Genomic DNA, 13,978 nt, shown 5'->3' with positions numbered 1-13,978 from the left:
GCAAAGATCATTCTGTAGCTCCCCGAGGACCCAGGCAAAAGTGTAACATTGGAACATACACTCAAGAGGCTGCCCCTTTCTTCTGGCATTCTTCTAGAAAATAACGTCTTTTTGAATTAGAATTCTCAACCTCCAACTGGGTTTTTGAACTAAAAAGAGAATAAAAAGAGAAATGGATCCAAAGTACCAAAGATGAGGCTAGTATCAGCCACAGTTCACCATAAAGGCTCCTTCCCAGCATGAGACCAAGCACATGGCCCAGAGAGAAGTTGAGGGAAATTATTGATCATCACCTGCTGAATGCACTTAGGTGGACTCAAATAACTGACGAGATTCTGCATATAACTAGGTGGCTTGCACATATGCACAAATACACACACAGACACACATGCACATGCAGGGGTGCACACACATGCACACACGTGTGCGTGCATGCATACACACACATGTTAGAAAAAAAATTAGGACCCAGGAGGACAAGCTGAAGGACCCAGGGTGGCCTAGATTTGTGCAATGTGAAACATGAGGCCGCATATGACTCACACTTCTCCTCTCGGGAAGGTGAGGCAACTGCTTGCTCTCCAGCCTCACTGATTGAAACAAACAGGTTCAGCTTCACCTCTTGGCAAGTGGCTGAGAAGTATGACCTTCTCTTGCAGCTACGGGGAAGGGAGAAGCAAATTGATTTTCTTTTTCAAAGAGGCTTAAAAAACTTTTGATTCATTCACCTTCAAAACAACCTGGCCAGACCAGGTTATTCATTCGTTCAGTCACCCAGTCATTCATTCATTTGTGTACCCAATCAAGATTTCAGAGCATCTATTGTATTCCAGGCTCTGTGCTGGGTCCTGGAAATATGAAGATTACTGAGACATTTCACGCACCTTCAAAAAGGTCACATTTTAGTGTGACAAGCAAGTACATTATTAAAATTTTGCAAAAGAAATGTTCTGAGATATATAACTATAGATATATTATACACAGGGTGAGAATGAAAGCAGATTAAGAGGAACAGCAAATCAGGGAAGACATCCTGGCAGAGGTGACATGGAGCCTCCTGAGCTGAGACCTACAGGACAATTTAAGAGTTAGCCAAAGAAGGAAGAAGTTAGGACCAGCATGCAAAATAGATATGCCCTTGGTGCCAGCTCTGACCCACTGGGGTGGGCAGTTGGAAGGATGGGAGGAAAGGTGCCCAGGCTTCCTGTGTGATATGATCTGCTAGCAATGTTGCTGTAGCATCAGGGCAAAGAAGGGCCATAGGGTAACAGACATTCGTCATTGGTGCTCTGCTCACGGCATTTGGGGTGGGGGAGTACGTGCAAAGCTGCAGTGGAGGGAGAAAGCTTGGACATTCAGCAAGAGCCTTCGAGGATGTCATCCTAATATCTTAGAAAAGACCCACCCCTCTGGCAGCGGTAGGGAGGACAGGGCATGGGAGGGCAGGAAAGTAATTGGTGAATGAGGGCAATTACTGTGTGAAGCAAAGGGACTGAGCCCGTAGAGGCTGAGAAGGCACCAGCGGGACTGGTGACCAACAGATGGGCTGTAGGGAGCCTTGCATGGCTATGGGGGTTTCAGGCTCAGGGACCTGGATGGGAGGTGGTGCCGTCTACTCACCGGGCAAGGGAGCAGAGGGAGGAGCAGTTTGGAGGAAGGGGTGAGGGAGTGGTGGGAAGGGCTAGCCTCTCTGCGGGAGCAGATGCACTGCATGTGAGTTCATCTGACACGGCTTTATTAAGGGGGCTGGGGAATACCACCATGAGGATAAAGCAGCCCAGACACAGCTCTGGCAACAGGAACCTCAATAACAGAACCAAAAGCCCTTCTCCACTGAAGTCTGAGGGGCCAACGTTGGCAAAAGCAAACTCGGGATTCCTACATTAGATCCAAGAACAGGTAAGTGCAGTAAAGGAGGACAGTGACAGAGTCTGGTAAAATAGTAGGGAAACAAGAAGCAGATGTCATTGCAGGCCAAGGTGACCAACTGTTCCAACTTGCTTGGGACTGCCCTAATTTTAACACTGAAACACCCCCTCAAATGCGGGGACCCAAACTTCTCCTGCCACCCCTGACACTAGCTAACCAGACAGGTAGTCCCCTTCAGTGTGGGGCCCGTGTGGTTTCCCAGGATTGGGTGGCCTTACTCCAGTGGAAGCCGAGATAAGTCAGCACTGCCACGGGTTGCCTTGTGGAGCTGGTTGAGCCCCTAGACTCAGCAAGGCCTAAAACTACTACCCAAACTGGAAAACCAGACTCTTCAGTGATGTGAGCCAACAATTCTCTCCTTAGTTTAATAGATTTGGGTTGAGGTTTCTATTATTTGAAATAGAAAGGGACTTGGACCCACCCAGGAGAAGGACCAATGAGTGTTCTGCTTTTCCTGGATTCCAAAGCTGGGTTTCTGAGTTAGGAAGGCCCCTTGGGTGGAGAGGGCGGCCCTCAAGCCCTTGCCAGATTCTCCCACTCGGCTCCCAGGGTGGGACAGCTGCCCCATTCCCACATGACAGTAAGGGTGGGAAGGGAGAGAATGTAAAACAGACCCTCAGATGTGGGACAAAGGATTAATAATCAGCATATACATACAGTTGCATATGTCAGTTTTTCCCTCACTGCTTTCCTCCCTGTAAAATCAGGAGGTTTCTCTCCCTAAGCAGGAGCAGTAGAAGAATTGACTTCTTTAACAGACAATCAAGGTAGGACTCCAGGCCCAGCCCAGAGAGAGGGTAGCCCAGGTCCATTTAGCATCTCCTTACCACATGAACCTCCCTCATGGTAGAGAGAAGACATTCTTTCTTCCGTAAATGGGGTTAAATGCTTTCATAAAAAAGGATATAAAGGAAAGGAGGTGCCTGACCCTTCTGATTGCAAGGAATAGTTGAGGGAAAAGGGCAAAGAGAAGAAGGGTGCAGAGCTGGAGGACAGCAAATAAGGTCTACTTTCCAGCTCTCCACATTCAAGTTCCAGCTTGGGGTCAAGTGGGGGAATAATGGTGGTTGTAGGGTGGTTGTGAGAGACACTCCAACAACAGAGGGCTTCTGGCAGCCAAGCCCCACTACTGAGCTCTAAAGGAGACCTCCTCTTGGACTCTCCACCCCACTTGCACTAGGGGCAGGGCCTCAGTGGATTGGAGGGGTCTCTGATGTCAGCATTCCCAGGTGACCAGAGTGCTGCAGGAGCTCAGGGCCGGCTGCCAAGCTCTGGTGGATAGTCTTGGTGAGCACAGAGAATGGGGGTGGTGAACCACTGGTGCTGAATGGGTCCCAGCAAACTTCAGGGCCCACAGCACCAGTCAGAGCTATTATGGGATTGGTTTAGGGCAGCAAAGGATGGGGGAGGGGTGCCAGGGGATTTCAGGAGGAAGCAGGGCAAGAAAGCAGAGGAGGTATTCCAGCTGTGTGTGGGAGGGGGAGGGAAGTAGGGAAAAACAGATTAAGGAGCAAAAGGAGAAAAAAATAGAAGTCACAGGAAATGCTCAAAAAGGTGATAGCCCTGGTAGAGGAATTGGCAGGGTGGGCCTGCAGGGGAGGAAGCAGTGTTGTCGGCAGTCCTGGAAGCAGGCTAGGCCAGGGTGAGGAGCTGGAGGCAGGAGCAGGCAGCAAGAGTGATGGATTCAGGAAGAGAATAAATAGGGTGAAGTCTGCAGGCAGGATGGAGCCTGGGCTTTGCAGGAGAAAAACTACAAGTGGCAAGGACACCAAAGTTAGACTTAAGAGGGAGTGAGCAGGAAGTGGGGAGAGCATCGTGGCTGAAGGCTTGAAGGGTTGATTGATATTACACATCAATAGCTCAAAGAAGCAACGATGATGTCAACAGTGCATGTCCCCAGAGAAAAATGCTTACAGCACGTAGCCTCTAGAGAGAATAAGAACTGCTGTCATTCCAGGCAGCTAAGCCCTTCATAGGTTCCTCCAGTCCGTACAGGGTCCATACAGGGTGTATAGGGACTAGAACCATTTCAACACCTCATTTCAATGACTCTAATTTGCAAGGAGCACCATTGTCTTATGAGCCAAGAAGAAAGAAAGAAAGACATGGTGGCAGACAAAGGCATGCTATGAATTGCAAAATACATCTTGATTGCAGAGATAGTAAAACATGGGGGTGAGGGGGGGACCTGTGTGTATTAAAGTCAGTGAAATATAGTGTGACAAAGAGCCAAGCATGGGTTGTACACATAGCTATGACAAAGCCACGGTGCTTATTTGAGTTCAAGTTCTATTGATTTGGAGTGATAACCACATCAGGGAGTCAGTGCACTACAACCTGACAGTCATATCATGATGATCAGATGGGCAAATGTGACTCATAAAAAAAGGAGGGACCAGGGTGGCTGGGTTGGCTCATCAGTTAAGCATGCTACTCTTGATTTCAGCTCAGGTCATGATCTGAGGGTCATGAGATCAAGCCCTGCATTGGGCTCCACACTTAGCAAGGAGTCTGCTTCAGATTCCCTCTCTCCCTCTGCTTCACCCCACCCCCAACTCTCTCTTTAAAAAAAAAAAAGGAGGGGACCACAATGCCATACCACTTCACACCCATTGGGATAGCTATTATCAAAAACAAACAAACAAATCCAGAAAACAAGTGTTGACAAGGATATGGAGATTTTGCTGGTCAGAATGTAAAATGGCACAGCTGCTATGGAGAACAGTATGGTTGTTTCTAAAAAAATCAGATACAGAACTACCTACCACATGGTCCAGACATTTCACTTCTGGGTCTATACCCAAAAGAATTGAAAGCAAGAACTCAAACAGATATCTATACACCCATGTTCATAGCAGCATTTTTCACAATAGCCAAAAGGCAGAAGCAAACCAAGTATCTATCGACAGATGAACAAATAAACAAAATGTGATACAGACATACTAATGACTATTATTCAGCCTTAAAAAGGAAGGGAAGACATTATGCTAAGCAAAATAAGCCAGATACAAAGGGAAAAAAATCCTTTATGATTCCACTTATTACGAGGTACCCAGAACAGTCAAATTTATAGAGACAGAAATTAGAACGGTGGCTGCCAGGGACTCAGAGGAGAGGGAATGGAGAATTAGTGTTCACTAGGGACAGAGTTTCAGTATCGGAAGATAAAGTGGGTTGAGATGGATGGTGGTGATGATGGCACAGCAATGTGAATGTACCTAATGTCACTGAACTGTACACTTAAAAATGGTTAAAATGGTAAATTTTATGTTATATATATTTTACCACAATAAAAAATGTAAAATAAGATAACAGAAAAGTTTCAAAGGAGGTGGTGAGGAGAAAGGTGATTTGGTGGATGGAGACTTCCCAGATCTGAGGTGGTGAAGGGTGAGGGAAACAGCATGCGGACTCCACACAGCAGACCAGGCACTCTCTGTGCTCAAGGTTCTGAGCAGTGGATTCAGGAAGAGAGAATCAACAGAGTGAGAGGGAAAGCAGATGTAATAAGAGTAGTACTTGTGAAGGGATTTGGCAGCAAACATTGAGATCTGCTACATGCTGGGAATTTGGTTAGACACACAATGAGGCACAGCATGAAGACATGGGTTTATGTCTAACAGAATTTATAATCCAGGAAAAGAAACAGAACACCTGCACCTGGGTCCTCACCTTTGGGCACAAGACTGTCCCTGCTGCTTCCAGGGGGACCCAGGCTCATGATCCCACCCACCTTGGCTCTTCCAGGAACTAGCTGATGTCTCTGAGCAAGCTACTTGACTTCTCTGAGCATCAATTACTTTAATCATAAAAAGAAGGTGCCAGACTAAAGGGCCACTGAGGTTACACTAAGAGTTCATAGGAAAAGAGAATACATAATGCTATGCTATAAATGATTACCCTTGAATCTTGCAGATTCAAGAAATATTGGAGTTATTAGTTCTTAAAAATATTGGAGTCATTAGTTCTTAAAATTGTCCAGGTAATATCCTCCCCTTTCAAAATTATGGGGAAAACCATGAAAAACACCCCAGAAAAAAATGAGCACATTCCCATAATCCACATATTCAATAATTATATGCACAAAATATTGCACACAGGGGGGCCTGGGTGGTTCAGTCATTAAGCATCTGCCTTCAGCTCAGGTCATGATCCCAGGGTGCTGGGATCGAGCCCCACATCGGGGTCCCTGCTTGGCCAGAGGCCTGCTTCTCCCTCTCCCACTCCCTCTGTTTGTGTTCGCTCTCTCACTGTCTCTCTGTCAAATAAATAAAATCTTTAAAAAAAATATTGCACACAATTCCAGGGGGCATGGGCCTCTGAAGCCCACCTATAGAAGACCCCCAGAGATTTACAAAGTCCAGGTCAACATTTTTTGGTCTAGGTCTGAGGATCTAATATAAAACATGGTGTTTATAGTTGATAACATTGTATTCCATAATTGAAATTTGCTAAGAGAGTAAAACTTTTTTTAAAGGTCTATTTATTTATTTGAGAGAGAGAGAGACAGCAGGGGGGAGGGGCAGAGGGAGATGGAGAGAGACAATCCCAAGCAGACTTCATGCTGAGCACAGAGCCTGACAAGGGGTTCGATGTGGGGCTCAATATTACCACCCCAAGATCACAACCTGAGCTAAAACCAAGAGTCTGTTGCTCAACCAACTGTGCCACACAGGTGCCCCAAGAGAGTAAAACTTAAATATTGTCTTACATACACAAAGAATCTTTGATGGAACCTTTGATGTAGTTCTTGGAGATGAGAAAACTAAGAGGAGGGACAATAGAGAGGAAGACCATGGAGCTCTGGTTGACCAGTATATGCAGGCGGTGGGATTTAGGAGGAAAGAAAGAAATTGTGTTTGTGAACATAGATGCTCTTGTTCAACCTGTAACTACAGGGAAAAGTTTTCTAAAGATGGTTTCCTTTCTGCCTGATGATAAAAGAAAGGCACGTCCATGACAAGTCAGGAAAAGAGAATCAGGGTGGGAAGAAACCTGACATTGACCATTGACATAGGAAGTAAAATCTTTGGAAATTTTCATTAAAAGAAAAAGACAAACAGGGTTAGAGTATGTTCCTGCCCCCCCCCACACACACACATACTTGCTAATATTGTCAAGACAGCTTATCAACAAGGGAAGTAGGCTAATGAGATGGCCTGGATTTATAAGGCTTAAAGTGTACAGTGGAATGTGCAAAATGGGATGTCTGAGCTCCTAAGAAGGCAGGAAGTGCTTCTGGTTCTGTCCCTGCTGCCCCAGGCAGTGCTTGGCACATCAGAAATGCTTGACAAATATTTGCAGAATAAATGTTGGTTGGGGTACCATGCAGTGGTAAGAGTGGGGTGAGGAGTACAGTCAGAAAAAAGCAAGATAACAATAAAATAGAGGCAGGATAACCTGAGGGTGGAAGCCCAAGAAACAGACAATAAAAATGCAAGTTCAACAACGGCCATAGGCTGGAGACAGCTGGGAGGGTTTGTGAGACACACAGACAGGGCATACAACCTCAGGCTGCCCTTGGCCCCAGGAAGTCAAGAAATCAACTAAGGAGGCCTGAGGTCCAACAAACATACAATCGTAGGTAAAAGCAGTGTAGTAAAGATCAAATATAAAGAGTTAATGGGAAGGAACTGGGCAGAAGCTAGAGAGAAGGAAAGGATAGATTTTACTGGGGCAGGCCAAGAAGGCAGAACTGGGGGTGCTGAGAATGGCCAGAGCCTTCCTCCAACACTGAGGCTGTTCTCAGCTGAGCTTAGGAGACAAATTTTAGACAAGTGGAATCATCCTAAGAAAACTGTTGTATCAGAAATTGCATTTGGCTCCCAGTAACAGAGACTCCCCTCCCCACATGACTTAAACCATATAGTCCTTTATTTTTCTCTCACAAAAAAGAAACCTAGAGATGGACAATCTTGAGCTAGTATAGAATGTTCCTGACAACTTCCATTTTTCTGCCCTGTTAACCTTACTGCTTACCAATTTCCCTCTTTAAGTTTACTCATGGTCACAATATGGCTGCTGTTGGCCAGAAGTGTGACTGGAATCCATTCAGCCCAGCACTAATGGTCTGCTTCCTTGTGCTCCATGTTCATCAAGACTGCCTACCACAGCTTTATTGCCAGCCCCCGAGCTCTTGCATGGTCCTATCCATACCCAAGGCATCCAAGTAGCTCAGAAAAGTGAACATCAGGGTCCCCACCAATCCACTCTGCCCAAAATAACTTGATCAGGCCCTGCTCCAAGTGGAATGGGGGTAAGGAGTCCAAAAGGAGGTCTCCTTTAGAACTCAGTCATGGGTCTTGGCTGGACAAAAGCCCTTTGCTGTTGAAGTGTCATTCACTTGCAGAGAGTGGAGAGCAAAGAACCAGAACCCTGTCTTGCTTTGTTCCAGCTCTGCACTCTTCTTTTCTTTGCCACCCATCCACATTTCAGGAAGAGGAAGGGGGGAAGGCAGAGGCACTTATCAACTGAGTTAGCCCCTTAGAAAGTTGACCTGAAACTGTCATCTTCTGCCTACTTCCTGTTGCAGAACTTACAGGGCCATTGCAACCTGCATGGGGGGCTAGCAATGACTGCAACAGGGGGAGAAGTGAGGTTTGGCAGTGATGACCACTCTGGGCCATCGTTGGCTTTCAAGCAGAGAAAAGAGAATGTGAAACAAAGCTTGAGGGCTATAAAGGACAGATTGAGAGAAAACTTTAGGCCAAGTTCTGGACAATAAAGCATTTTGTTTTTGCTTTATGCCCACATTGTTTCCCAGGAAAATAAATCCCTGTCTAGAGGGTAGCAGTGTGGGTCAGAGAAAAGAACTCTGCACTACTTGACAGGCAGCCTGCAAACATGGGCTTGGTCACTGCCTAGGTGTCTAACTGTGGGCAAATTACTTTTCACCTCTTGGCCCCAGTTTTCCAACAGTAAATGACACCTATGTTCACTTCCAAACCCTGAATCCAGTGGTTCTCAAATGGTCCATTTCTGGAAAAAAGAGCTCTCCTGGGTGTGATGGTCTTGAGCGACAAATGATGTATGGAGGTGGGTGAGCCCTTTGAAAAGGTTTTCTCCAGCATGCACAACAGAAGTGAACAGAATGACGACCCCAGAGAGAAGGGAGCAGGTCAAGGTCAATGGCATCCCTGAATAAGATTTAAAATCCTACCGGAAATGACAAGTCACTGGTACAAGTGCCAGTTATCTAACACCAGTAGACAGAGCATATGACACATAAGGAAGGTCAGAAAAGTCAGCTATTTACTCAAAATAAGAGAAAATATTAAACATGCCAACTCAGGTCAGATTCCCTGGAATAGAAAAAGATCTTTTATGGAAAACTATAGAAGATGTAAAAGTGGCCAAGATGATAAGCAGAAAATCACTGTTAAAAAAATGTTCAAAGCATCTACAAGTACCATGGGGCATAAAGAGTAAAAAACCATGAAGAAATGCACATGGAGGCCATGTTCTGTGATGTAATAAGCATTAGTTACCAATGGGTCAATAGTCAGCTATTATACCAAGGGAATCAAAAGGTACAGCACCACCCCCCGCCTCACGGAGATGATGATCCAGCTGGGGAGGTGGCAGGTGGGGGGAGATCAGTGCAGCCACAAAAGTGCTGCACCCTGGATGTGCTGTGGAATCACCTCGTGTATGAGTTTGCTCCAGTTGCTGTAACAAAATACCACAGACTGGGCAGCTTCAACAACAGAAATTTACATTCTCATAGTTCTGGAAGCTAGAAGTCTAAGATCAAAATGCTGGCAGGGCTGGTTTTTCCTGAGGCCTCCCTCCTTGGCTTGAAGACGGTTGCCTTCTACCTATGCCCTCACATGGCCTTTCCTCTGGGTGTGTCTGTATCCTCATGTCCTCCTCTTCACTGGTCATATTGGATTAGGGCCTGCCCTAATGTGGGCCTCATTTAACTTAACTACCTCTTAGAAGACCTTATACACAATCATTTTCTGAGGTACTGGGGATTAGGACTTCAACATCTGAATTTGGTGGGAGTGGGGCACACAATACAGCCAGAACGCCTAGAGAGCTTTGGAAAGTACTGATACCCAGACTCCACCTTCAGAGATTCAGAGCCTTTGGTTTAGCCTGAGGCTCAAAAATTTTTTTAGAATTTAAAAACAGTTTTCAGTTTTTTAGGAAAAAAAAACTCCCCCAGTGATTCTCAGCCAGTGTTGAAACCACTAAGCTAAAGTAACACCTGGACAATATTATATGGCAATTGCAGGCCAACCCAAGTGATGTTAAGTCTAGGTAAAACAGAAATTCTTAAAAGGACAGACTGGTTATCGAGGCAGAGAATTTGAACAGGACTTCCCAGTGGGCTTTTGGGAGATGGGAAGATGTGCATGACAGGGCAGGGTGAGGCCTACAGCAACGTTGTAAGTGGGGCCTTGCTTGAAGGAGTGAACTCCCGAATCTCAGGAGTGGTAACATTGCCTGGTTTGGGGGAGGAGGGGTTGTATATAAGCAGCTGCACACTCAGGAGCCATGGGGAACTTCTGAGCAGGGGCGTGATGATCACCCAAGATCAACCAGCAGGGTGCATTGGAAGGACTGTGGGGAGGATATTGTCATGGCAACAGTACACACACATGCACGCACGCACGCAAAATGGGCAGGGGGCACTGCTTAAAAATACATGATGAATATACAACCACAGCTCAGCAAGAGTTCACAAAACCTCAAGAACCCTTAACTGTACATAAGAAATCATGCAGTAGGGGCGCCTGGGTGGCTCAGTTGTTAAGCTTCTGCCTTCAGCTCAGGTCATGATCCCAGGATCCTGGGACCGAGCCCTGAATCAGGCTCCTGCTTGGCGGGAAGGCTGCTTCTTCCTCTCCCACTCCCCCTGCTTGTATTCCCTCTCTCGCTGTGTCTCTCTCTGTCAAATAAAGAAATAAAATTAAAAAAAAAAAAGAAACCATGCAGTAATCTTTTATCTGGTTCAGAATAGGGTTAATGAATCTACTATGCTGTTAGGGGACAGTGGTTCTATTCACGGGGGAGGGGAGGGAGGAATTAAAGATCAGAGCACACTTGGGGACAGCTCTGGAACGCTGTTAATTCCTGATTCTTGAGCTGGTAGTAGTTACGTTGGTTTGCTCAGTGAGAACTCACTGAGTATAGCTGGCTCTACATTCCTGATTTACATACTCTTTTGTATGTATGTTATACTTCAATAAAAGTAAAGTTTAATGTAAAAAAAAAAAGCTTTGTGATATCCCGTTGATTAGACTTACCAAATCTATCTAGCCAATACCCTATGGGTAGGCATTTCTTACTGTGATTATTATAGACAATCCTGACATAAAACACCCTGTAAACATAAAATCAAAAGAAGAAAAGAATCTTTTAAGGCAACATATGTAAAGCTCTTTTCAGTTTACAAAGTGATTTTATATACATATATATATGTATTATATATATACACACACATAAATATATTTACATGTTATATAAGTATAATACATATATATGTGTATATATAATATGTATATATATAATAAGTATATATGTATATATATAATACATATATATATATATACACACATACATATTACTTCATTTCTCCTACCATAACCTACAAGGGAGAGCGTGGGAAACCCCACTGAACAAAGGAGAAATCCAAGGCCTGGCACAGCTCCAAAGTCTGTTTGTCCCTTGGCCTCTGGGTCACAAATGACAGAGCCAAGGCTCCGCCAGCCTTCAAACCGCCAACATCTCAGCTCTCCCTCAGGGTGCCTTAATCCGTTGTTGATGAGGGCTGGTTGAAGGCAGAAGAGAAGCAGCCCATTCTTGATGAAATGAGAACCAACGACTACAAGCACCGCGGGGAAGACACTGTGACCGCAAGTGTCTGGATTCAAAAACAGGAAGGGGGAAACCAGCACAGGGCAGATTTGGAATCGGTCCATGGAAGTAGAATGAATAACTCCAAATCCTGCTTTCTCTTACACTTACGGTGGCCTCCATGAGCAGGACCGCTCGTTTCCTTGAGAATGTTTTTGTCATTTTGTCATCACATTTCACATGGTGGGAGATGGTGAGGGAGGAGCCTTCAAGGGGCCACCAGAGGACAGGTCCTCCTGAGGAAGGAAAAGGAGCAAAGGCAGGGGACAGACCTAGCCTGAGGAGGGGGCATAGGAGTACAGGCTAGGCGGTTTCTCTTTCCATAATCTTACCACCGTGTGGTAGTCAGGGTTCTCCTGAGAAACAGAACCAACAGAATGTATATAAAGAGATACACAGAGATTTATCATGAGGAACTGGTGCAGGAAATTCTGGAGGCTCTGGAGGCTGAGGGGTCCCACTGTCCATTGTTACCAGCTGGAGGCCCTGGAGAGCCAGGTTCCCCTGATGATGGTGTCAGTCCTAGCAGAGTCTGAAGGCCCAAGAACCAGGAGTGCTGGTGTGGAGGGCAGGAAAAGATGGAGGTCTCAGCTCAAGCAAAGAGCAAGTTGTCCCTTCCTTTGCCTTTTGGTTCTATGTGGGCCCTCAGTGGATTGGATGATGCCCACCCACATCAGCGAAGGTCATCTTCTTTACTCAGTTTACCGACTCAAATGCTAATTTCTTCTGAAAACACCTCACACACACACACACACACACGAAGAAATTGTTTTACTAACTTTCCCCCCTTAGCCCAGTCAAAGTGACACATAAAGTTCATCACACACTGGTTCGAAAAAATGATATAAAATAACCTGGGACAACCCTGGGATGCAAGAACAGTAGGCAATCCCCGTTTTTCCTCCTTAGGTTTAGCGACAACTGGCTAGCACTGCACTCTGTGACCCTTCACTGGATGCAGGCAGAACCTTCTTTTCTCCTCCGGGAAATGGATAGAAGCACTTTTTCTGGGATGCATGGACGTGGAAGAGACTGCACAGATGCAAACCTTGAATCTAGAACTTGTTGGGCAACCGTTCAACCCTCAAAGCTATTTCCTTCCCTGCACAGTGAGGATAATAGTGTTTCCCAGGAGTGTTGAGATGATGGCTGTGAAGTCCCTGGCACACAGTAGGACATTAATAAAGATTAGTAGGTCTCCCTTTTGGCTTAGCTTGTTGGTAAACAATCATCTCTTGGCTATACAATCCAATATATTGATTTATGGGCTTATCTCAACCCAAAATCCAGGGGAGGTGATGCCTTATCTCCTCCGTGTTCCTCTTTCATCTGTGAGTGCCGAAAGTGCTGTATTTCTCTGCCCCAATTTCTCATGCTGACTGTATCACTGATGTGTGTGCACATGGCTTATTTCTCCCACGACAGTAGGAGATGGTTGGGGGTGAGAACTAGGCCATTTATTTTGGGGTCCCCAGTGCATAGCTATGCACAGAGCACACACATTGAAGGTGCTCAGGAAATGTTTGTTGAGTGCCTAAATGAGGGCAGTTGTCCCCCACCCCTTACTGCAGTTTCTGTTACCCACCATCAGCAACCATCCAGAAGTAGATGAACCTCCTTCTGACCTATTATCAGAAAGTGAGTAGTAGTCTAACACCACATCACAATGCCTGTATTATTCATCTTACTTCATCTCTTCATGCAGCCATTTTAGCATCTCACATCATCACAAGAAAACGGGGAAGGGAGCCTCAATACTTTTTGAGACTGCTCAGCCCATACTCAGAGTTAAAATAAATAAAAGTTTATACTCACTCCTCCTTGGGCTAAGACTGATGTATAATGAGCGGCATGCCAGCCACTTCCCTTGCTTATCTGTTATGTTGTGCTGGGTCCCCCAGGAGGTTGGAACCAGAGCCACTGAACTCCAGGAGTCACTCTGAGAGTGAGGGTCAACATCTAATGGTATTCACCTTGGTCAGTCCCAATAGTATCCACCCTGGAAAACACAGGGCACAGTCAAAGGGTTGATTGTGAGAGTTTAGGAAGGAAACATGGGTAGAGTGTCCAACACTGTGTGTCCAACAAGGGACAGTGATGTGCCCCTAAGATGACAATAGTGGGAACTTGTTACTGCTCCTGTGACTGAAGGGATGTGGGGAGGAAAGAGCATCGCTGGACCAGT

Source organism: Callorhinus ursinus, unplaced genomic scaffold (assembly GCF_003265705.2).
Source record: "Callorhinus ursinus isolate GAN/ISIS: 27379988/994484 unplaced genomic scaffold, GSC_fseal_2.0 scaffold4, whole genome shotgun sequence".
In the NCBI taxonomy this organism is placed as follows: Eukaryota; Metazoa; Chordata; class Mammalia; order Carnivora; family Otariidae; genus Callorhinus; species Callorhinus ursinus.
Note: the sequence above shows the minus strand (reverse complement) of the source record.